This window comes from Rousettus aegyptiacus, unplaced genomic scaffold (genome assembly GCF_014176215.1).
Source record: "Rousettus aegyptiacus isolate mRouAeg1 unplaced genomic scaffold, mRouAeg1.p scaffold_m13_p_1, whole genome shotgun sequence".
NCBI lineage: Eukaryota > Metazoa > Chordata > Mammalia > Chiroptera > Pteropodidae > Rousettus > Rousettus aegyptiacus.
The window spans coordinates 111,745,776-111,768,846 of record NW_023416284.1 but is presented as its reverse complement, the minus strand read 5'-3'; the positions used below and the strand labels follow the sequence as shown (position 1 = coordinate 111,768,846).

Sequence of the window (23,071 nt, the reverse complement as noted above, 5' to 3'; positions counted from 1 at the left end):
ACATTAATTATAATAAAGTATATGTGAAGTTTGAGGAAGACTCAAGTGGGTACTTTTTAGGATGTATTTGATAGTTAATTCTATAAATCGTAAAAGGGATGCTTCTTTGTAACTTTGGTTACTTTGTACTGTGTATAATTTCAAAAATGACTATTTTCTTGCCAATCTTTCTGCCTGTAGTTTCTCTGAGTACATTTAGAAGAAATAAAAGTATTTAAGAGGTGGTAACATCGGTACCTAGACATGAGATAAGTTTGTACCCCTTGGCTACAAACCAATTTAGATTTTCTGTATATGAGAACTGACTGACAGTCTATATCTGTACTTTCACATATCCTTTAATATTGTTTTTGTATATGTTCTCCAGCTATCTCACTGTCTTAGAATATACACTTCATATTATATTCTTTTAAACTCTTACTCATTCCTAAAGATTTAGATTAGACGTCATCCCCCAGCAGGTCTTCCCTGAACTTGTATAATAGGCTAAGCCCTCTCTTTTCACTTCAGATATTTTACTGAAATTTTCTGTTTTTCTCTTTAAACTATAAGCTTTCATAGGCCAGAGAAATGTCCTCATCAGCTATCTACCCAGAGCCTCTATATAGTCTCCCATATCTTTTTAAAGCTGATGGGTGAATATTTTTTTTTCATTCTCATGTATTTGAACACTTTTCCCTATTCATATAGTTTTAAACTGGATTTATTTTCCCTGTGATCATGTTAGATACTAGTGTGAGTATTGAAAATTTGGTACAAAACAAATTTTCTTCAGTTAAGTTTCCATTAGGTTTAATTTACTGATATTACCTGTTATGTAAACTTCTTTTTCATTGATTAATTTTTTGGTAATTCCTCATGTTTGGCTATGCTTTGAGTATTTTTATTGGTCCTTTACAAAATGAAAGCATCTAATGATAATAATAGAAATAATAATGATGCATCGTACAATGAAATACATTTCTTAGAATCTAGATAAGACCTTCACTGCAAAGGGACATACAGCTGAAATAAAATCATCACAGGCATGGATATGAAAAAATTTACCTTAGTAAACACTTGATTATAATAAAAATAAATCCTCAGTAAATTATAGATTACTGTGCTGCTATATTGCCGCTCTACAGCATGGCCTGAATAGGAAAGAAGATTTTATGTGATTTTATTTTTCTAACAAATAAATAAACCTCATTGGATTCTGCAATGGAAGTGTGTATGTGTATATGTATGTATATAGCCACACAGGCATATATTTATGCATTAATTGAAGAAGTATTTATTGGAGTTACTGTGTGTCCATCACATTTCTAGTTCACAGTAATGAATATGACAAAAATGTTTTTCCTCTTGGAGTTTACATTCCAATAGGAGGGGCAGACAAATAAATGAATAGACACATTTTATACTTTCAGGAATTGATAATTTTTATAGATTAAGATAAAACAGGGGAAGGGAAAAGAGGTTAATGGTGGTAGGAGCAATATTTTGATACAATTACCAAGAAGGAGATTGGATAATGAAAAGGAACCTGTCATAGAAAAATCAGAAATGAGGGAGAATGCCAAGTATAAAGACTCTGAGGGAGAATCTATATTTTTATCTATAACCACATCCATATTATGATAACTGTAGCCATATCTTTGTTTATAACTATCTTTATTCTCATTTGGCTATCACTGATTTCTTTGCTCACCTTTATGGTAAAAATCACTGAAAACGTTATTTGCAGTCAGTTGCTCTCATCCATTCTTCATGACTGGTTCCTCGTCCTCTGTCAGACCTCAAGCCCAGGGCTTACTCTTCAGACTCCTTTATTCCCTTCATCATCTCATGCCATCTGTGTGCTTCCGAACCCCAAATTTATAGGTCCTGTTTCCAATCTCTTCTTTACATTCTAGATTTATATATTTAACTACCTATGCAATATGTCCTAACACAAATATATATGTATGTATGTATGTATGTATGTATGTATGTGAATGATATATGTGTGTGTGTGTTTAACTACCTATATGGTATTTATTATTATGAAGTACATATTGAGAGAGAGAGCAAACTATTAAAAAACTAAGAGAAAAAACTAGATTGAGAGAAATATATTTGCCACCTTTTAGGGCTTCAGTGAACACAGTATAAGCTATGTAGTCTTAAGATTAAGGTATACTACTTTTTTTCGTTTTGTGTTTGTTCAAAAGTGAATCTCATTGAAAGAGAAAAAGGAAAAAAGCTTGTGCTAAACTGAACGGTGTTTGGTAGTTCAAGCCTACAAATATTAGTTGTGTTTGTTTAAAGTTTCTGTCAGCAGGTATTAAGGAGATCAACTCACAACTGTAAGTCTGATTATTTCTTTTTTTTCAATAAAAATAGATAAATGACTGGAGCATTACTAGGCACTTCTTGTGCACCTGCAGGCAAAGCCTGGGTCAGCAGTCTGTTCTGCAGCCACATGATCAGGCCTTTGCAGACAGACTTGTTTAATAGCATTGTTTGCAATTACTGGCTTGCCTTAACTTTTTAGGAAATAATGCAGATTGTTTTTCTGTGTTGGATGTACTATTAGGATGCTACACAATGTATGTCTTAAACTTGATCTTTACCTCATGATGAAAGGAGGTATTTGGATAGTTGTTTAAGTAAATAACTGCCAAAATATTTCTTGCATATCTACTATGTGATCAACCATAGATTAAATGTTATCCTGTATAGAAAATAAGAATTAGACATAATTTTTGCCCCAACAAAACTTAAACATCCTGATCTGTTTAACACTTTGTTTTAAAGAAAGTTAAGAAATTATCAGTCGTTTGAATTAGTAGGTGGAAAGAATGATAAACTCGCTTGGTTTTGTTTTTATAGATCTAATCAGACTTAATCCTCTTAGGAAAATATGAAGTTTAAAATTTGTTATAAATCATTATACATGTAGAAAGAAGATTCTAAGAAGTTTAATGTTTTTATTTTATTTTTTTGTTTGTTTCTGACCGTTCTGGGTAAACATTCTTTTTTATTTAGTTACACCTAGCCAGTAACTCTATAAGTAAAGGATAAAAAACGAAAACAAAAACACAATGCAGTCATATCCAAGGTAAAACCAGTAGCAAACTGTATATTCATGATTTCATTCCCATCTTGGTCAGATCCTGGCATATATGAGCTCACATTTTACCTAAAAGCATTTAGGAATTCCTGACCAGAAGGTAACTTTTTGATTTTGTTGATACAATGGTATTCTTAGAGAGATCTAGAAAGAAAAATAGACAGAATGTTTGCAGTATTTCAAAGTACCTCAGGAATTTAACTGGCAGTTCAGAAATTTCTTTAAAGTCCAAGTTCTTCGTGCACCATATGGTCAACTGGTTCTGAATAACCATGCATCTGCCAGCTTCACTAGCAGTTGCTTCTGAGGATTCTCAGGGGTAACTTATTGTAGCTTCAGATAGAGTGTTGCTATTTTTAGTGATGCTGATGGCAAAGACTGGTGAAGGAGAACTGAGGTGGCAGTGGTTCTACAGTTTTATCTTTGAAAAGTGAGGAACATATATATTATTTCCAAGAGAAAAGGTTTGGATGGTTAGAGAAATCCAGACAAGGGCCGAACACACCCAGATAATGGGGAAATAGCAGGAAATCATGAATGCTGATTTCTTGCATACTTAATTTATTGTCCTTAAATGGAAGTCTCAAATGGCCATGTTGCAAGTAAGTTATGCTGTAATGAAAAGTATTTTGGCACTTCTATTAATAAGCTTGGTTGAAATTATGGCATGTGGTCTTTAAACACACTAGTGAGTTAAATATATGTTAAAAGTGAAGTTCTGTTTGGTGGCGTTTTGTTTAAGAATGTGTGATCATTTTCAAGACAAGCTTTTCTCTTTTTGATGTGCTAATAACATGTGCAGTTTCTATTTAATAATATATCTTCTATATCTGGTGATGACTGCTTTATAAATCCTTTCTGATTTCATGGCAAGATTGATTTTCATCAACATTAAAATCAGCTAAAAACCTTCAAAGTAATGCAGCTGCCTGGTGGGCAATGTGAGTGTGAACTCCACACCAGTCATTCTCTCATTTGGCTTCTGGGCTGTGCCTCACATCAAACAGCACGGAAGTCTCTCAAATCCTGAAGGGGCGAGGCCATGCTCACTGCTTGACAGGCTGGGATTGGTTATAGAGACTCCCGTTTCAACTTTTTAAGATCCCCAACAACAAAGCCATTCATAATCCCACATCAAGAGCCTAGACACTCTGATTTTAATGTTAGCTTTGCCCCTGATAATCTGCACAGTAGATCAACAATATTTCTTTCCCAACTTCCCTCCTGCAGAAAAGAATGCCTACCCCATCTTCACTTCCAAACAGAGATAAAGGAATAAGCATAACACTTTATTTAAATATCATTTGAATTTGTGAAGAACGTGGAGTATGTCATAAATTAAAGATAGGTGAGATTTTATTTTTGATATATACACTACATTCTTTTATTTCTTTGATTCTGAAAAATTAGAGTAACAGACTAAGTCCCACCGGAACAGTAGCACACAGATGTGATAAAGGAACATTTTATTATAAATATGTGTTTTATGAGGACGCAATGAAACCTTTGTTTCGATGGTAAAACTATACCCAATTATTTCAACTTATGATATATTTGGACTCTATGTGACCAAAACAATTAAAATAGTTAAGTTTGAGTAGAAGAGTGAAATATATCATGATACTAGTGAGAAATAATTTTTTTGTATTAGCATCATCAACCCTTTCGTGTATAATTTGTCATTCACTATACTGTGCTTTGTTTGACCTAGAATGATAAAAAAAAAAAATACCCCATAAATCTAATCCATGCTCAATTCCTTGTAAGCTCCAGTGACAGAGCATGAAGTAGCAATTTTTTATGTATTGTGAATAATTTATTTATAATTTGAAATCATTATTTTCCTCTAGTCTGATTTTATTCACAGCTAGATAAGTTTATTTTAACTTTTGTAATTAAGCCTTACTATTTGAGAACTTTTCAAGTATCGATGTCTCATCAATAAACCAAGGCTTATATGTGATATGTTTTAATTTTACCAGTATAGTAGCTTTTCCTCCATTGTCACTTGTCACTCATTGCACACACATTTGTTTCCCACAAGGAGTAAAATGAGGGAATCATAGAATCAAACTATCTCACACCATGTTTCAGATAATTTTAATTTTTATTAAATTATTAAAAATAAAATGAAGACAAATTTCTAGACATATCACATTTTATAAATCGAAATTATAATGATGTATTTCTTTTCTACCACTGAGTAAGGTGATTATCACTTTTTGTCCTTGACTGTATTCTTCACCCAACATACTGCAACCAAAGTTCAAATGAGATATAATCTATATAGAAATGGACCAGGTATGTCTTGCAAATATTTTAAATTTTTCATTCTGTGGCAGTTTTAAAGATGCAAATTCTTTGACTTTCTTTTTTTGAGAGATGAGTAGGGTCTAATTCTTTTCTTGAAACTGGATAGTTTTAGTGACTTAGTTATAACAGATAAACTGAAGAGGAGGTGTTGTTTTATGGTTTCTTAGTGTAGGTTGTAAGACAGAGTGCACCTTCTGCTTTACTTGCGAGAATACTATCTCTTGCAGCTCTGAGCTGCTTTGCAAGGATTCTGACAATCCTAAGGCTGCCCTAGGAAAGAGTCCAAAGTTATACGGAGAGGCCTTGTATAATGGAAAGTCCCAGTTGAACCCAGTTTTTGAGTCACCCCAGGCCAGGCACTACATAAGCAAGTAAAGAACTTTTCAGATGATACTGGCTTTTATCCATTTGCGTGATAACCAACCAGCAGCTTGAGTCCTCCTTTCTGCAGCCCCACACTCAGGGAGCAGAAGCATCTCATCCCCATTGTAATTCCTCTAAATCCTTCACTCAAAGAATTCATGCACAGAAATAAAATGCGTATTTTAAGCAACGAAGTTTCACATGGTTAGTTATGCAACACTAGGTAAGTGGAACACATTCCTATGACTTTATATATAAATTAAATGATTTTCAAAGTTGTTAACAATTTTCCAATACTAAATTTATTTTTACCATTTCCACTTCCTCTCATGGTAATTAGTACAGGCTTGCATAATTTCTTGGGTTTTATATGGGTGTGTATGTTTGGCTTTTTGCATTTTTGTTTTATAACTTACGAGTTATTTTCAATTATTTTTAATCCTGTTCTTAAATCAGATGATTGAAGTACATGTCAAAGTTATATTTCAAAGTTCCCAGTAAGGGAAAGACTTCCAAAGAAGACAATTAAAAGATTTCTTCTTGGTAAAGGCATTTTTTAAAAAAATTAAGTTTATCAGAGAGAAATTAGTTTGTAAAATTATATAGGTTACAAGCGTACAATTCAATAATACATCACATGTATACTGCATTGTGTGTTGACCATCCAAAGTCAAATCTCCTGTCATTATATATTTGACCTCCTTTTCCCTTTTCTCTTCTCCTCTTCTTCTCTATCCTCTTGGTAACCACTAAACTGTTGTTCGTGTCTTTGAGTTTCTGTTTGTCTTATTTATTTGTTGTTTTCAGTTTTATATCCCCTATATGAGTGAAATCATGTGGTTCTCAACTTTTTGTGTCTGATTCATTTTGCATAGCATTATAAACTCAAGATTCATCCATGTTGTCGCAAATGACAGTATTTCATCTTTTCTTATGGATGAATTATATTCCATTGTATACATGTACTACATCCTCTTCATAAATGTATTCCAATTTTTGGATAGATACCCAGAAGAGGAATTGCTGGGTCATATGTTAATTCTACTCTTAGTTTTCTGAGGAACCTCCATACAGTTTTTCATAGTGTCTGAACTGATTTACATTTCCACCAGCAGTTTTTGGAGGATTCGTTTTCCCTTGCAATCTCTACAACACTTGTTATTACTTGTCCTATTGATAATAGCCATTCTAACAGGTGTGAAGTGGTATCTCATTGTGGTTTTGATTTGCATTTCCGTAATACCTAGTGAAGTTGAGCATCTTTTCTTATGTCTTTGGCCATTTGTTTATGTTCTTGAGAGAAGTGTCCATTCAAGTCTTCTGCCCATTTTTTGATTGGATCGTTTGCTTTTTTAATGTTGAGTTGTATGAGTTCTTTGTATATTTTGGATATTAGCCTCTTACTGAAGGCATTGTTTGCAAAAATCTTCTCCCATTCAATTGATTGCTTCTTTGTTTTGTTGCTGGTTTCTTTTGCTGTGCAGAACCTTTTTAGTTTGATATAATCTCATTCATTTTTTTAGCTTTTAATTCCATTGTTTTTGAAGTCAGATTCATGAAATCCTCTCTAAATCCAAGGTCCATGATTTCAGTACCTATGTTTTCTTCTATGAAATTTATTATCTCTGGTCTTATATTTAGATCTTTGATCCATGGAGTTCATTTTGGTGTATAGTGAGAAATAATAGTCTAGTTTTATTCTTTTGCATGTGGTTTTCCAATTTTTCCAGCACTATTTATTCAAGAGGCTCTCTTTGCTCTGTCGTATGTTTTTGGCTTTTTGTCAAAAATTATTTGCCCATATAGACAGGGATTTATTTCTGGGCTCTCAGTTCTGTTCCATTGGTCTGTGTGTCTGTTCTTCTGCCAGTACCAGGCTATTTTGAGTATTGTTGCTTTGTAGTATAATTTGAAGTCAGATAGAGTGATACCTCTGGTCTTTGTCTTTTTTTTCTGCATCATTTTGGCTGTTCAGAGTCTTTTGTGATTCTGTACAAATCTGATTTTTTGTTCTTCTCTTTGAAATTTTGATCAAGAATTCATTAAATCTGTATATTGCTTTGGGTAGTATGACCATTTTAACTATGTTGATTCTTCCACTCTATGAACACAGATTTTATTTCGATTTCTTTGTGTTTTCTAAATCTTTTATTATCTTTTTTGTTTTTAGTGTATATGTCTTTCCCATACTTCGTGTATTCCTAGGTATTTTATTCTTCTCGTTGCAATTGCAGATGTATTTGTTTTATTCCATTTCTTTTTCTGAAATTTCATTGTTAGTATATAGGAACGCAATGTATTTTTGTTCATTGCTTTTAAATCCTGCCACTTTACTGTATTTGTTTATTGTTTCTAATAGTCTTTTAGGGAGTGTTTTTAGGGATTTCTGTTTAGAGAATCATATCATTTGTAAAAAGTGATAATTTGACTTCTTCATTCCCATTTGGATGCCTTTTATTTCTTTCTTTTCCCTGATTGCTCTAGCTAAGACTTCCAATACTATATTGAATAAGAGTGGTGAGAGTGGCCATCCCTGTCTTGTTTCTTATCTTTGAGAGAAAGCTTTCGATTTTCCTTATATTAGCTGAGGGTTTGTCATATATAGCCTTTATTACATTGAGGTATTTTCCTTCTGTACTCATTTTCTTAAGTATTTTCATCAAAGGATGCTGTATCTTGTCAAATGCTTTGTCTGCATCAATTGATATGATCATATGATTTTTATCTTTTATTTTGTTTTATGTGGTGTATCACATTGATTCATTTGCATATGTTGAACCATCCTTGCACCTTTGGAATGAACCCTATTTGATCGTGATATATAGTTTATTTAATATATTGTTATGTTTGATTTGCTACTATTTTGTTTAGGATTTTTGCATCTTATCAGAGGTATTGGTCTGTGGTTTTCTTTTTTGGGCTATCCTTACCAGGTCTTGGTATCAGGGTAATGACAGCCTCATAAAATGAGTTAAGAAGTATTGCCTCTTCTTCAACATTTTGGAAGAGTTTGAGAAGGACATATATTAAATAATCTTTGAATGTTGGGTAGCATTCACTAGTGAAGCCACCTGGTCCCGGACTTCATTTTTTGAGAGATTTTTGGTGATTGTTTCGATTTCCGTATTGTTGATGAGTCTATTTAGATTTTCCAGTTCTTCATGATTCAGTCTAGGAGAACTTGTCCAGGTTATTGAATTTGGTGGCATATAGTCTTTCACAGTATTCTTGTATTTTTCCTTTATATTTATGTCCTTTATATTTCTGTGGTATCCGTCATAACTTCTCTTTAATTTATGATTTTGTTTATTTGTGTTTTTTTCTTTTTCTTAGTAAGCCTAGCCTGAGGTTTGTCAATTGATCTTTTCAAAGAACCAGCTCTTTGTTGCATTAATTTATTTCTGTTGTCTTTTTGTTCTCAATTTAATTTAATTCTGCTCTAATTTTTACTATTTCCTTTCTTCTGCTGACTTTGCGATTCATTTGTTCTTTTTCTAGTTTTTTAAGATTTAATGTTAGGTTGTTTATTTGGGATTTTACTTTTTTCTTGAGATAGGCATATAATGATATGAACTTTCCTCTTATTACCACTTTTGCTGTATCCCAAAAGTTTTGGTATGTCATATTTTCATTCTCATTTGTTTCTATATAACTCTTGATCTCTCCTTTAACTTCTTCTTTGACCCAGTCATACTTTAGTAGTTGTTTAATCTCCACATATTTGTGGTTTTTCACACTTTTTTTATAGTTGATCTCCAGCTTCAAAGCATTGTGGTTACAGAATATGCTTGATCTGATTTCAGTCTTCTTAAATTTGTTGAGGCTAGTTTTGTGACCCAACATATGGTCTATCCTTGAGAATGTTCCATGTGCACTAGAGAAGAATGTATAATCTAGTGTTTTGGGATGGAAGGCTCTATAAATGTAAATTATGTCAGTTGCTCTAATGGGTATTATTTCCTTATTGATTTTCTGTTTGAATGATATATCCATGGTTGTCAATGAGGTGTGTAGGTCTCCTACTGTAATTATGTTTTTATCCATTCCTCCCTTTAATGCTGTTAATAGATGCTTTATATATTTTGATGCTCCCTGATTGGAAGCATATTTATTGATAAATGTTATGTCTTCTTGAAGTATTGTCCCATTTATCATTATGAAATGTCATTTTTTTTGTATCTTGTTACCTTTTTTATCTTGAAGTCTATTTTGTCAGATGTAAGTACAACGACACTGCTTTTCTCTGGATGCTAATTGCTTGGAGTATCATTTTCCACTTTTTCACTTTGAGTCTGTATTTGTCCTTGTAGCTAAGATGTGTCTCTCAAAGGCAGCATAAAGTTGGATTTCGTTTTTTTGATCCAATATGCTACTCTTGCCTTTTTATTGGTGAGTTCTGTCCATTTACATTTAGGATGACTATTGAAATATGAGATTTTCTTATAGTCATTTTATTTTCTGATATCTGGTAGCTTGATGTCTCCATTATTTCTTTGCCCCTTGTGTTTTTGTCTACTATTTTAGTTTGGTGATATTCTATAATTTTTCCATTTTTTCTCTCTTTATGTTATGTGTCTCAGTTAAAAATTTTTTTTGTATATGGTTACTATTAAGTTTACGTAAAAGAAAATTTCACATATACAGTAGTGCTTTTTCTTCTGCATGTATCTTATCTCCATTCCACTTTGAAAATCCAGACCTTTACCCCCTTGCCTTTTATTTATTTTTTTGCTGTTTCAAATAATCTCTATTTATGCTCTGATTTCATTTCCTAGTTGCAATAGCTATTGTCTTCTTTTTAAAAAATGTTTTTACCTTCTTTAATCATTGTGTAATATTTAAGTGTATAATACCCAATTCTGAATAAGGGTTGCAATGTCCTGTTTCCATCTGTCTGTTAGTTATCTTACTCATAGTTTTGTATCTTTCTGTCTTTTTGTTTCAGGTAGAATAACCCCCTTCAGTATTTCCTGTAATGCAGGCCTTGTAGTGGAAAATTTTCTCAACTTCTGTATTTCCAAAAAAGGTCTTTTTTTCTCTTTCATATTTAAAGAACTTACATATTATTCTTGGCTAGTAATTTCTCTCTTTCAAATAGTTTAAATATTTGATTCTTCTCTCTTCTACCTTGTACAGTTTCTGTTGAAAAATCTGATGTTAATGAATGGATTTTCCTTTATAGATTATAGTCTTACTTTCCCTGGCTGCCTTGAGAATTATTTTTTTGTCATTAATTTTTGACAGTGCAAATATAATGTGCCTCGGAGAAGGCCTTTTTTGATTATGGTGATTATAATTAAGTGTTCTGTTTGCTTCTCAGATTTGAGAATCTAGTTCTTTCCATAGGTTTGGGAAGTTCCTGTGAACTATTTCTTCGAATGGGCTATCTGCTCCCTTCTCCCTCCCTTCTTCTCTGGTGTACCCATTACTCTTCTATTGCTCTTTCTAACAGAGTTAGATAGTTCCTATTGAGTTTTTTCATTTTACTTTTTTACTCTCAAGTGTCTTCTTCCATTTGCATCATTTCCAGATTTCTATCTTTGATATTACTAATTATTTCCTCTACCTGGTCAGTTGTCAGTTATATTTCCTTAGCTCACTATTTCATTCTTTATCTCTTGCTTTGTTCTTCAGCTCTGGAATTTCTTGTCTTATTATTATTATTATTATTTTTTTTAAGTTTCAGCTTATTTGGTGAAGTATTCCCTTTGTTCACTGATTTTATTTCTGAGTTTATTAGACTGTCTGACTGAGTTTTCCTGCACCTTTTTGAGTTTATTTAGAACTGCAATCTTGAATTCTCTGTCATTTAAATCACCTATTTCTATTTCCTTCTTTTTATTTTCTGGAGATTTTTCATTTTCTTTCTGAGCTGCCTTGTTACCTTAGTTGTTCATGGTATTTACTGGATTATTTCTTTGCCTAGGCATTTATGGTAATGAAGTCTGCTTTTTAAATATTATTTTTTAAGAAAGAGGCCTCTTTCACAGGTTGGTAAGAAGAGGTTTTCTTTTGTATTCCAGTAGGTGGCGAACAAGCCTCCTGCACTGCTCAAGCCTCTTGGATCACTGCTGGATGGCAGAAAATGCCCTTATTTCCTGGGGAAATGAGTGTTTTCTCTGTGACCAGGTTGCCTCTGTCCCAGGGCTTCACCCCCTGGAAGAATATGGTGGGCGATGGAGTTCTGAGCCCCTTCACAGCCCCTGAAGTCCTGGTGCTTTCCCAGCAGCCAGATGCAGTGTTGTGCTGCTTGAAGTGTCCCAGGTGCCTCCACCAAGATCAGCATAGATTGGTGGAAGTGGGGTGGGGTGGGAGAGGCCGCAGGTGTGCCTGTGGCTTGCTTTTCCTACCCGTAATGGTGACCTAATGGTGACCGCCAGTCCTCACCTACCTCACCTCTGAGTCTCCACCCTGTCTCTAGGACCAGCCACAGCCTGTGTCTGCGTCTGGAGGCTGTACACTCCCTACTCTGTAGCTCAACACTCAACACTCGCTGGTGCAGTTTTTCCTAGGGCTCCCTGCAAGCTCTAGGCGGGAGGAGGGAGACTAGCTCTGGGAGAGTTGGAGGAGGTGAAAGGCTCCGTGACTCCACTTTCTAACCGGCAATGGCAGCTGCTAGAGCACAGCGGTTGTACCTCTGTGTTCCCTCTCTGCCCTGATCACTGGTTTCCACCATAGTACATGCTAATCACTCAGGCAGAAATGCTAGGGGCTTCAAAGAGTGCATGTCACAACCCGATTCCTCCCCTCCCCCTGGGTTTCTCAACTAGCTCCAGGCTGTGTCTGCAGCACCCATCTCTGCTCCTTTTCCTTCCCTCCTCCCCTGCTTGCCCAATTTGCACACATTCAGAAGCTTTGATGTGCAGATCTCTCAGAAGTGTTTGGGTGTTGGGTTTGGAATCTTCCATTGGATTAAAGCTGTTCAACTTGTTGTAGTCTCAAAGCTATGCTTCTGATGTTACCTATTGGTAGAAGTATTTTATGAGACACCAGACAGCAAAAATTATATGTTCTAGTTAAAAGTATTAGGCTAATCATAAGCTGGTTTAAGATCTTTGCACCTCTTAATATCCAGTTTAGTGTCACGCGACTCGGTAATTCTAATTTCTTTGTAAGGCTTCTTAATTTTATTACAGCCTGACAAAAGGAGAGCTCCAGCATTTTATCAGGGATGTTAAGCGGATTCTAGAAGAGGAAGTAAATTGCACCATACAGAAAGTATTGCCCCAGACCACCATTGGGAAAGTATTTATTTTTAGTCTCTCTTTTGACCAAGTTGGATTGTTGAAGATTTGTCTTAGTCAGGAAAGGGCCATATGGCATTTTTGTGCTGAGAACATGAACTGAGTCTGTTGCTTTGTCAGTCACTTCTTATAGGTAGTAGAATTTAGATATGGGATCAAGTTATAAAATACATGACCATCAAGATTACCTACAATATCTGTACCCATTGTCAGTATTTCTTTTGTACCACATTCTTACATTAAGAAAGAATTTCTAAGAAGAATCCTAAGGTGATTCAATTTAGTGACATGCACTTATATGCTGTTAGTACATTTTCTATTATTAATTGCTACATATATATTACATATTTAGTGGCCTCTCTCACTATGTATTTTTAAATAATTAATATTTGCTTTATTTTTTTACATTGGATTCTTTCTTTGCTTTGTCACACACCCATTAACCAAAGCAGTTGACCCATCTGAATATACCATTAATAGAATTGAGTATCAGAAATAAATATTTTCTAAATAGCTTTATTTCTCACATTGTAAGACATAATACATTTTTAATTTTATGGGTAAATTTAATGTCAAACCAAATGGAATGGTCATCTAAAAAGTTAAATAATAATGATACTTAATCTATTAGAAAAGCCTTTGTTAAAAACATTGTAGTTGTTATTTGCATGTTTTTAGAAAGATGCTGTTAAATATTTGTTTTAAATTGTTGAAACTTGACCCCAGTATAAGCCATGTTCTTTGAAGAGAAACTTGGACAACTTATTCTAGTACAGCTTGGGGAATTTAGAGATACAAGAATTTAGGTAGTTAAGAGGATAATGGGTCCAGAGTGGAAATACTAAAGAGAAAAGCCCTGCACTTAACTCAAGTGCACTATCAGCACTAGGTTGGAATCTGAATTTCATTAGTCATACTGATTTTTTATGTGACTTAGTATTCTCTTTTCTCCTCATTAGTTAACCTCACAAGTCATTTAAAAGTCGAATAGTAGTTTTCTCAGTTATTTACCTGCATCGTTCCTTAGCCGAGTAACATTGTCATGAGCACTTGAAAATTTGAGCTCATGACAAGCCTTGGTAAAAAGTAGAGAGGTCTGTTTTCTGGCTGTAGTTAATGATGTGGACTAGAGCCCAAAGAAAGACAAAGAAGTCATCAGCTCCTCAATCTAACAAATAATAACATTACTGAGTTGACTTTGGCTTTCTGTGTGTATGTTGGTTCACCCAGAGTGAAGTCAAAATGACTGAGGAAAATGAAATGTTCAGGATACAAATGAAATTTTATGTATTTTGCTATGAACACAATCAATATGTAAATCATATTTACAGGACAATGTTTTTTACACTTCCAGGGATGCAGTCACAAGGCATTCTCTGTGAACTGTGCCCCCAGTTGTCCAATACTGCTTGTCACCAGCACTTCATCTAGTCAAGGTACAAGCATACCAAATGTCAATACGGGAAATAATTTAATGTACTTTTTTCTTAATATCGAAATTACCTAGACTTCAGAAGGATATAATTGTTAACATCTACAATTCTAGCATTACTATGTGATTAAAAGAAAAGGCAAACAAAATGTGGTTCTTGCTCAGAGAATTTAGATTATCTCCAAATGCTTTAATGTTCACATTTCTAAGCTGATAATGTCCTCTATTTGTTGCTTCCTTTTTTTCAGTAGTAGGCTTACTGTTTTCCTTTTGTAAGTTTTCCATGTTTTGAAAAATATTTTATTTCCATAATTTTTCTCAATCTTTATTTTTCTTCTTTTCACCTATCTACTTTAAACAAATTAATTTAAAAACAATAATTTTTCCTGAATAACTCATTTCTATTTTCTTGAATATTACTAGAATATATGAGAGATGTTTATTTCTTCAGCAGCTCCACGAATATCATATTTACTTAAGTAAAACTTACACGTCGACAGTCATTCCTATGGAACATAAACAACAAAGAGTAAGATAGTAAGCAGTCAACTGAACAGACATATCCAGCCTTGTCTTGGAGTTAATATTTTTAGGATTTCATTACATTTTAGATTAAAAAAACCTTTATTCATACTTTATTTAATAATCACCATCATCTAAAAGAAGGTATGCAGGAACTTTTATTATGATTATCATTTATCTTAAGGAAGAATTCATAATACAAGCAAGGCAAAATTATGTTTGGTTGGCAACTTTCTGGCTGTAACATAATAATCTGGGACATAATAATTAAACTTAAGCAAACTTTAATATTATGAGGGTGCCTGTGGGGTTGTGTTAGTTTTTATTCAACTGACTGGAGGTATAAGCTATGTGTTTCCAAACCATACACATACACATGCATATAGTACATTAGCTTACACAGTCTTAAAGTTGACTGAAAAAGTGAAGATATTAGTTTAATTCATTCATTTTATAGCCAAGATATATTGCCCAACAGACAATAATTTGCTTGGGACTACGGGGAAATTACTAGGAAATATTTAATTATTAGATGTAAAAAAGAAAACATAAACAGAAAGACCAGTTTCATAAAAACATCTTGTTCTACTAAATCAGCATCAAGGAACCATGACGTTAGAAGAGATAGACTTTATTAAGTTTTCTCTTGATGTTACTTAAATTATTATGCCCAAGATAAATAAGTAGAAAACAAATCCAAGTTACTTTAAATAACATAAAAATTACATATATAAGATTGAGTTGACTGATTTATTTATCATGATCTGGCCTCTTAAACTGAGTGATCTGTTCTAATTAATTTTTGAAAATGTCATGATCCGTCCCCCGTTCTCTTTATCACAGACAGTGTGCACCCTGGATGAAAAAGGGGAAAGGAGCAGCCTGGGTTAGGGATGCCTAAGTCAGCCGCCAATTTGTTGGGGTTTGGCACTGTCTGCATTTAGTAATAATACACACGGAGAAAGGAGGTAACTGCTTCGCAGGTCTTGCCCCATCCTCAGGGAAAGACAAGGAGCAGCATGGCGCTTCTGGGAAATCTTCCTGTCTCTAGAGCCCAGTTTCCTTTTTAGGAAGAGAGAGTTTTTCTCACTTATTCTCCCCTATAAATTTTATAGGTCAGAAAACTAACCACAGTATTTTTAACTGCACAAGTAATAGAAACTTTCTTTCACATTACTATAAATAAATTATTATTAAAATTATAAGCCAAAAATGTCATTTTAGTGTAGATATTTTTTCTCTAACCACTGGCTTTATTAAAACCACCAGGGCCAGATTATTATATATTTTTGTCTTAATTGTATAAGGGAATAATACATATATTGAAAGTCTATCATTTTTAAGTGTACAAACATATATAGTTACGTTTGTATCACCCATCAAGATAAAGAATACTTCCGTAACCCCCAGATTTTTCTATTGGCCTCAGTCTACCCCTGTTCTCTGGTAATCTGCTTTCTGTTGCTATCAGTTAGCTTTTTTGTAGAATTTTATAAATTTATCTGTATATTATGTAGAGTTATTCCTGAATTATTTTACTTCGCGTAATGCTTTCGAGGATTATCCATGCTGTGTATATTAATAGTTTGTTCTGACCCTGAAAAGTTTCCTCTTGAAGAACTACACCAGAATTTGTTTATCTATTCTTCTTTTGGGGTAATTTAGATGGTGTCCAGTTTGCCTGCTATGGTAAGGCTGCTATGAAGATTCATATATAAATCTCTGTATGGATATATGATTTCACAATATAGAATTTTGCAATTCGTCACCAAAAGTTAAACCACAATGGCCTTTATATCATCTTTTTTATTAATATATTTATCACAGGACTATACATTTTTTAGAAAGTTAAAGGTAGGTACTCAATGTATTTGTATATTTGCTCTGATTTTTGGTATGGTTTACTTGCATTAGTAACACCTATTAATTCTATGAAAGACTCATTAGTTACTTATTTTTCATTCTGCAAATAGTTATTTTTATATTAAGATTTGGGAGAACATTTCTCCAGCAATCCTTTAATTAGGATACCAGAGTTCAGAAGCAAACTAGAGATTCTGATTCCCTAGTCAGAGAGATTAGATTTGTTAGATAAACGAAGCCATCTGCATCAATTTAAATAGTTCTACCAAATTGATTCATGAAGTGTCTAATATTTCCATGTAATTAGCAGTGGCATTTTCAAAATGCTATAACTGAGAGGAAAATTTAACCTTCTCTGAAGAATTGCACACTCTAGGGTTGATACTTTAGAAAATTGTATTGTTCTAAGGGAATACTCACCAAAGAATTACATCAGACATTGAACAGATGCTGTAAGATCCCTGTTTTATTGCTGATGCACTGGAGTGGTGGTGATATTAAAAGTCTTCATCTCCTCCCTCACATCTGATGTTAAAGCAGATTTTCCATTTCTCAGCTCTGACAGTTTAGTGGTGGATCTCTTGTGACTATCCCCCCTCCCCGCCCACCCAAATAGTGCTTTCTCTTTTCTCCTCTACTGTTAAATTAAACTCTAGTCATTAAGCTCAATGTACATGCTTTTGTTGAGACTCAAAGGAGCCTTTTCCTCTAGTGGAAGGTGGAAGGTTTACTTCAAATGATAGTATCTGTTTTTCTCTTACTCCAGGTATTTTATTTCTTACTAAAGGATTTTATATCCACATAGGGACAATCACTTAAAAATAAATAAAAATGCAAAATCTATGTATGATATCAATGCAGTTTTATCTATATCTTTATAATCCATGAGTTTAATATCTCTTAAATTGCTTTACTAGAAGAAATCCCGGAGATAAATTTATTATGAAAATCCACAAGTCTGTTAATATACCATGCTCACTTCTGATTTATCTTTGTGCTTAGATTTCTGATCTTTTTTCTCCTTGTGCTGCATTAGTGGTACTGAATGCAGATGTCTCAGTTCTTTTAAGTAAAGAAAGGTAGAAAAATGAAGATAAGATAATGCTTGTCTTCCACGAGAGTTACAAATTAATTTCTAAATTGAGTTATGTTTCCTCATAATTTTACTTATTCACAAATATTTTGGACATTACGGTAAATGATAAGCATAGTTTATTTAGTTAGAAAATATTTGATACATTTTGTAAAAAATTTCATAACAAGATGCTAGAAAAATTGGCCATATCTAAAAAGTTATTTGTAGATTTTCTTCAGTGCTATGCATCATCCACATTGAGAACAAAACTCCTCTCCCCAGATATCACATAATAAATGAGGCTGGCCATATTAATAAGTATTATTGCTATCTCTAATATTTTATTGCTCTTGTTAGTAAAATTTAGTTATGAACTTTTTATTTTTTTAATATCATTAAACCATGTACTTCAAAACATGTTTGGATAATTATTAAATAAAATTTCTAAACTGTAAGGGACTAATACCCATACTTAGTAAAGTTATACTATAATTTGTGACCATAGTTAACTTTTTAAAGGATTATATAACTCATTGGTTTAAGAATATAATTTGCCAGATCTAAATGCACATAAAAATATTACTGTTTTTATTCTTTGTCCAAATAATTTGTCAGAATTCTAGTTGTAGTTCAGAGAAAATAACTTTAAGGCAGAAGAAATAAAAAATATATATTACTTCTCAATTTTCATTGTCTTGAAGACATGCTGTTAATACCCTAAGGCAAAAAAGGGTCTTGTGAATTATCTTATGTGTTGACAAGCAATATTTTACATTCTGCCAAACTGATGAGAGTTGAGCATTAATTTATGTAAGTAGAGTATTTGCTAATGTCTAAAGGAAAACAAGTTGTCAATGAGTGTTACTAGTTTGGTATTGCACTTACATATCCATATACATACAAAATGATCTGATATTTTTTTAAAAGTATGATAAAAATATATGACTGGAAAGTTTATCCAAAGATATATGGTAAATATAAGCATATATGGAAATTAGTGACTTTAGAGTAAATATGATATTTACATTGCAAAACAAATTATATACAAACCAGAAGAATATTATAATTAATATATTAAGCACAAGAAGTTCACAGAAAACAAGTAATTCATCTTCAGTTCATTTAGATCCAGATAATCAACAAAGAGTCAAATATTTTCACATGCATACAGATTACATTTGAAAGTATTGGGTTCTCAAATGTTTTCATTGAAGTATTCTGTTCAAAAAAGAGTTAGTAATAGCCTTAAGTCTTATCCAGGTTTTGCCTTGCTCAGCTTAGTGTTCTTTGAAAATTATGGTTTTATACAGTGTATTAAAAAATAAAATATACATTTCATTTACATACATTTTTCTATGATTACTTATTTTTTAGATAGGTAACTCAGAAATAGAAAACCTCAAAATGATTTAGTTGGGGAAAAGAGATTCATAAAGAGATGTGAAGGACTTGAAAGAATTATAAATAAAAGTAAAACAAATTTCAAAAATACAGGCAAAGAATTTTACTGTAATATGAGTTTTCAAAAAAGAAAACCAAAGCAAAGGAACAGAATAAAATCCATAATTGAATTAAATTTTTCTGGAACTAAAAGCTAGTCTTGAAATTACATGTAGAAAATGCTCACCATATACTTAGGAATATTGACCATAAGGTATTAGATATACCCTAAAAAAAAAAAAAATCAATCTTAAGAAAAGTTCTTGGGCATGAAGGAAAAATACCAAGTCACTTATAAGGAAGAAAAAAAAAAAATCAGATTATCTCAGCAATGGTTTTTCCCAGAGGTCATCAAGTAACTTATACAAGTACTTAAAAAAAGATAATGTGAGCCAGGAATTTTTATTCAGCTATTCTACTCTTTATACATAAAAGCCTTAAATCATTAGTAATATGCAAGAACTAAGGGAATACTGTTCTCATAAGTCTTTTCTGCGTAATTTACTATGGAGTTCAAATATAATGGGTTTATTGAGTTCCCTCCATGGCCAATTGCTAAATGATCAAAGCATAGTTAAGAAAAAACATATATATAATTTTTCCATTTAAATAAGAAAAAGAAGTCTTAATATAAATAGGTAAATGTAAACTTTGTACTTGAAACACTTTGTCATAATAGAAGTTGGGAAATCTATTTACTTCAAGGTTAGGTCTATAGGTGTCAGGAAACAACTTGAAATGACTCCCTGTGTTCAAAGACAGGACAATTTGAGCATCAGTAATTTCAGTGAATTGAAGTACATCAAAAATTTTCATTCTGTGATAGAGGCATACAATGCCAGCTATGGAAACTACTTGCTATAATGTTGAATCTGGTTTTTATCAAGCTTTTAGATATAATTAAAAATGTGTAGAGAGTACAGGACAGGAAAAACATGTGAAACAACATAATAGTGATATAATAAGCAAAAGCCAAACTGTCACAACACTACAGGGGAAAAAATGTCTTGGTATCTTCTACAAGAAAAAAAAAAGAGAGAGAAAATAAGAATTTAAAAGACATCTAGAAATTAAAAGAGACTTAGGAAACATTTAAACCAATCACAGTGCACGCACCTAATTTCAATCTTTATGCTAAGAAGTGAAGTATAAAAAATAATCAGATAAATTAATACTAACTTGATAATTGTTGTAATTAAAGTTTCATTGTTGATTTTAATCAGCGATAATGGTATTTGGGTTCTTTTTTTTAAAGTTCTTGTCCTTTGGTAGTAAATACTGAAATAGAGATATATGTCTTTAGAAAAAAATGTAAATATATCAAATAACAATTTTTTTCTTTTGATATTAAAATATAGTTGTCATACAATATTGTGTCAGTTTCACATGTACAATATGATGATTTTATATGTGTGTGTGTGTGTGTGTGTGTGTGTGTGTGGTCATTACATTTAAGTCTGGTACCATCTGTCACCATGCAGTTATCAAACTATTATTGACTATATTCTCCTTTTCCTTTTCCACCCAACCCTCCACCCTCCTAGCCTCTTACAACTATGGGTTTATCTTCTCTGAGTCTGTTTTTGTTTGTTTTATTTGTTTTAATTTTTAAAAAATAATTCCACAAGTAAGTAAAATTATGCAGTGTTTGTCTTTCCCTGACGTATTTCACTTAGCCTTATACCTCTGGGTCCATCCATTTTGTTACAAATGGCAGGATTTTCATTCTTTTCTATTCCTGAGTAATATTACAGTGAGTGGTATGTGTATGTACACCTTTGTGCATTTATCTATTGATAGGCACCTATGTTGCTTCCATGTCTTAGTTATTATAAATAATGCTACAATGAACATAGGGGTGCTTGTACCTTTTAAAATTAGTCTGTGGTTTCTTCAGGTTAATACCCAAATGTGGAATGCCTAGTCATATGGTAGTCCTATTTATAGTTTTTTGAATCGAAAAATAAGGTTATAAAAAGCAATTTCTAAATTAAAAATAGTGATAATAAAATACTATTCCCAGAGATGGAAAGACACCATTATCTTTAAAGGTACTTTCATGCTGTATTGAAAATTAGGAAGAGAAAAACAATCGATAATATTAAATTAGAGAATATAGTGATTGTGAAAACCATGCAAAATTGAAAAATTTCGTCTGAGAAAATGAAGTTTAAATCATCATTAGTATAGTATTTTAGAATAATTTTATGCCATTTCCAATGTCTCATAAACTGTCAAACTCGGACAAGGACTCCAAAAATTAAATATCAGTTTCATTAAGTACACGAATTTGACAATGATGGCAAATTTAGAGGAATTGCACATTATTAGGGTGATCTTCTGATTTTTAGATATGAAAATGATTAATTTTTAAAACTTTACTGATATTTCTGAAATGAATTTTTATTTTATTTTTTAGTTTAATTGTTATTGTTCTGGCATTTTTTTTTACATGTAGACAAATGCAGAGATATTTTTCTGAATTATTTGTACTGATTATGTATCTGAGGTTTCTATTTGTTGTGTTATTGGTACTCTTGAGGATCATGATAAATACTTTTAATATACTTTAATGAGTTACTGTTACAAGAAATTTCACACTGCCACAATAGAGATAGCATTTATATTAAATTACATTACAGAGCTACAATTAAATAGAATGATGAAAAAATAAAAGCTCAAAGCAGCAATTCCTTTGAGCTCAGAGAAATGAGATTCCTTGATAAACAATTCAAGAAGATGAACAGAATTTATATAACTAAACAAAATCATTTGGTCTATAATATCACTATTAAAGATTAATGTACTTTCTCTCTTTTAGAAAGATTGATAAGTCTATATATTATTTTTTCTTGATAAATTGCAGTAGTAATATATTTTGCCTTCAACATGTATCTGTGGTGAATCATTTTAATTTTAAAGTTATGACTTTAAAAAGGTTTATATATGGCAAAACTGTAGTAATTTATGGTTTCCTTAAAAAATTATTTAGAGGAATTTTCACAGTCTGTGCTTTAACTACCTGGCATGTATTTAGAAGCAGAATGGAAAATGATGTTACAAAAAACCAAAATGCATATTTTTAAAGTATATGTTTATGATTTGTGTTAATAAGTTATTGTGGATATTTATTAAGTCATCCTGCTTTTATCTCTATATAAGATTAAGTTCCTTTGTGCATTACAATAACAGCTCGCTACTTGTTTATTTACAATAATATTCAATGTAGGTGTACCAACATTATGAGTTATGGGTAGAATGGAAAGTAAATATAATAAATTCTGTTTTTAATTTTAATGAGAATGATATTAATATTTACTGAAATACTATGTTAATTAAAACTATATACATACATAACTTACCTATATATTTTCTTAAATAAGGATATGTTCATCAAATTATTTTGGATGAGGCATATGAGCAATAAACAGAAAATAAGGGTCTGGTGCCCTAAGGATGCAAATAACTACTTAGTTGCTAAAAAGTAATGGTGTTATTTTAAAGAACAATGGAATCTATGGTGAAAAATCTTGTTTTTTTTTTTAATAATATTTATATTTTACAGTGTAAATTCTTTCCATGTAAGTAATTTTAAGAGAGAATTGCTTAGATATGGAAAGAATGTGATTATATCAAATACTCTCAAATTTATTATGATTATAGTCTTACTCCAACTTCATTCACATTGTAAATATATTGCTGACTGAAAATTTAGTTAACAT

At 32.2% G+C, this 23,071-nt stretch overlaps 1 protein-coding gene across 24 annotated transcripts in view; it reads left to right on the top strand.

Moving 5' to 3' along the window:
- KHDRBS2 (KH RNA binding domain containing, signal transduction associated 2) overlaps nt 1-23,071 on the top strand; it is a 507,385-nt gene that overhangs the window by 165,289 nt on the left and 319,025 nt on the right. The gene's annotated exons all lie outside the window — the stretch shown is intronic.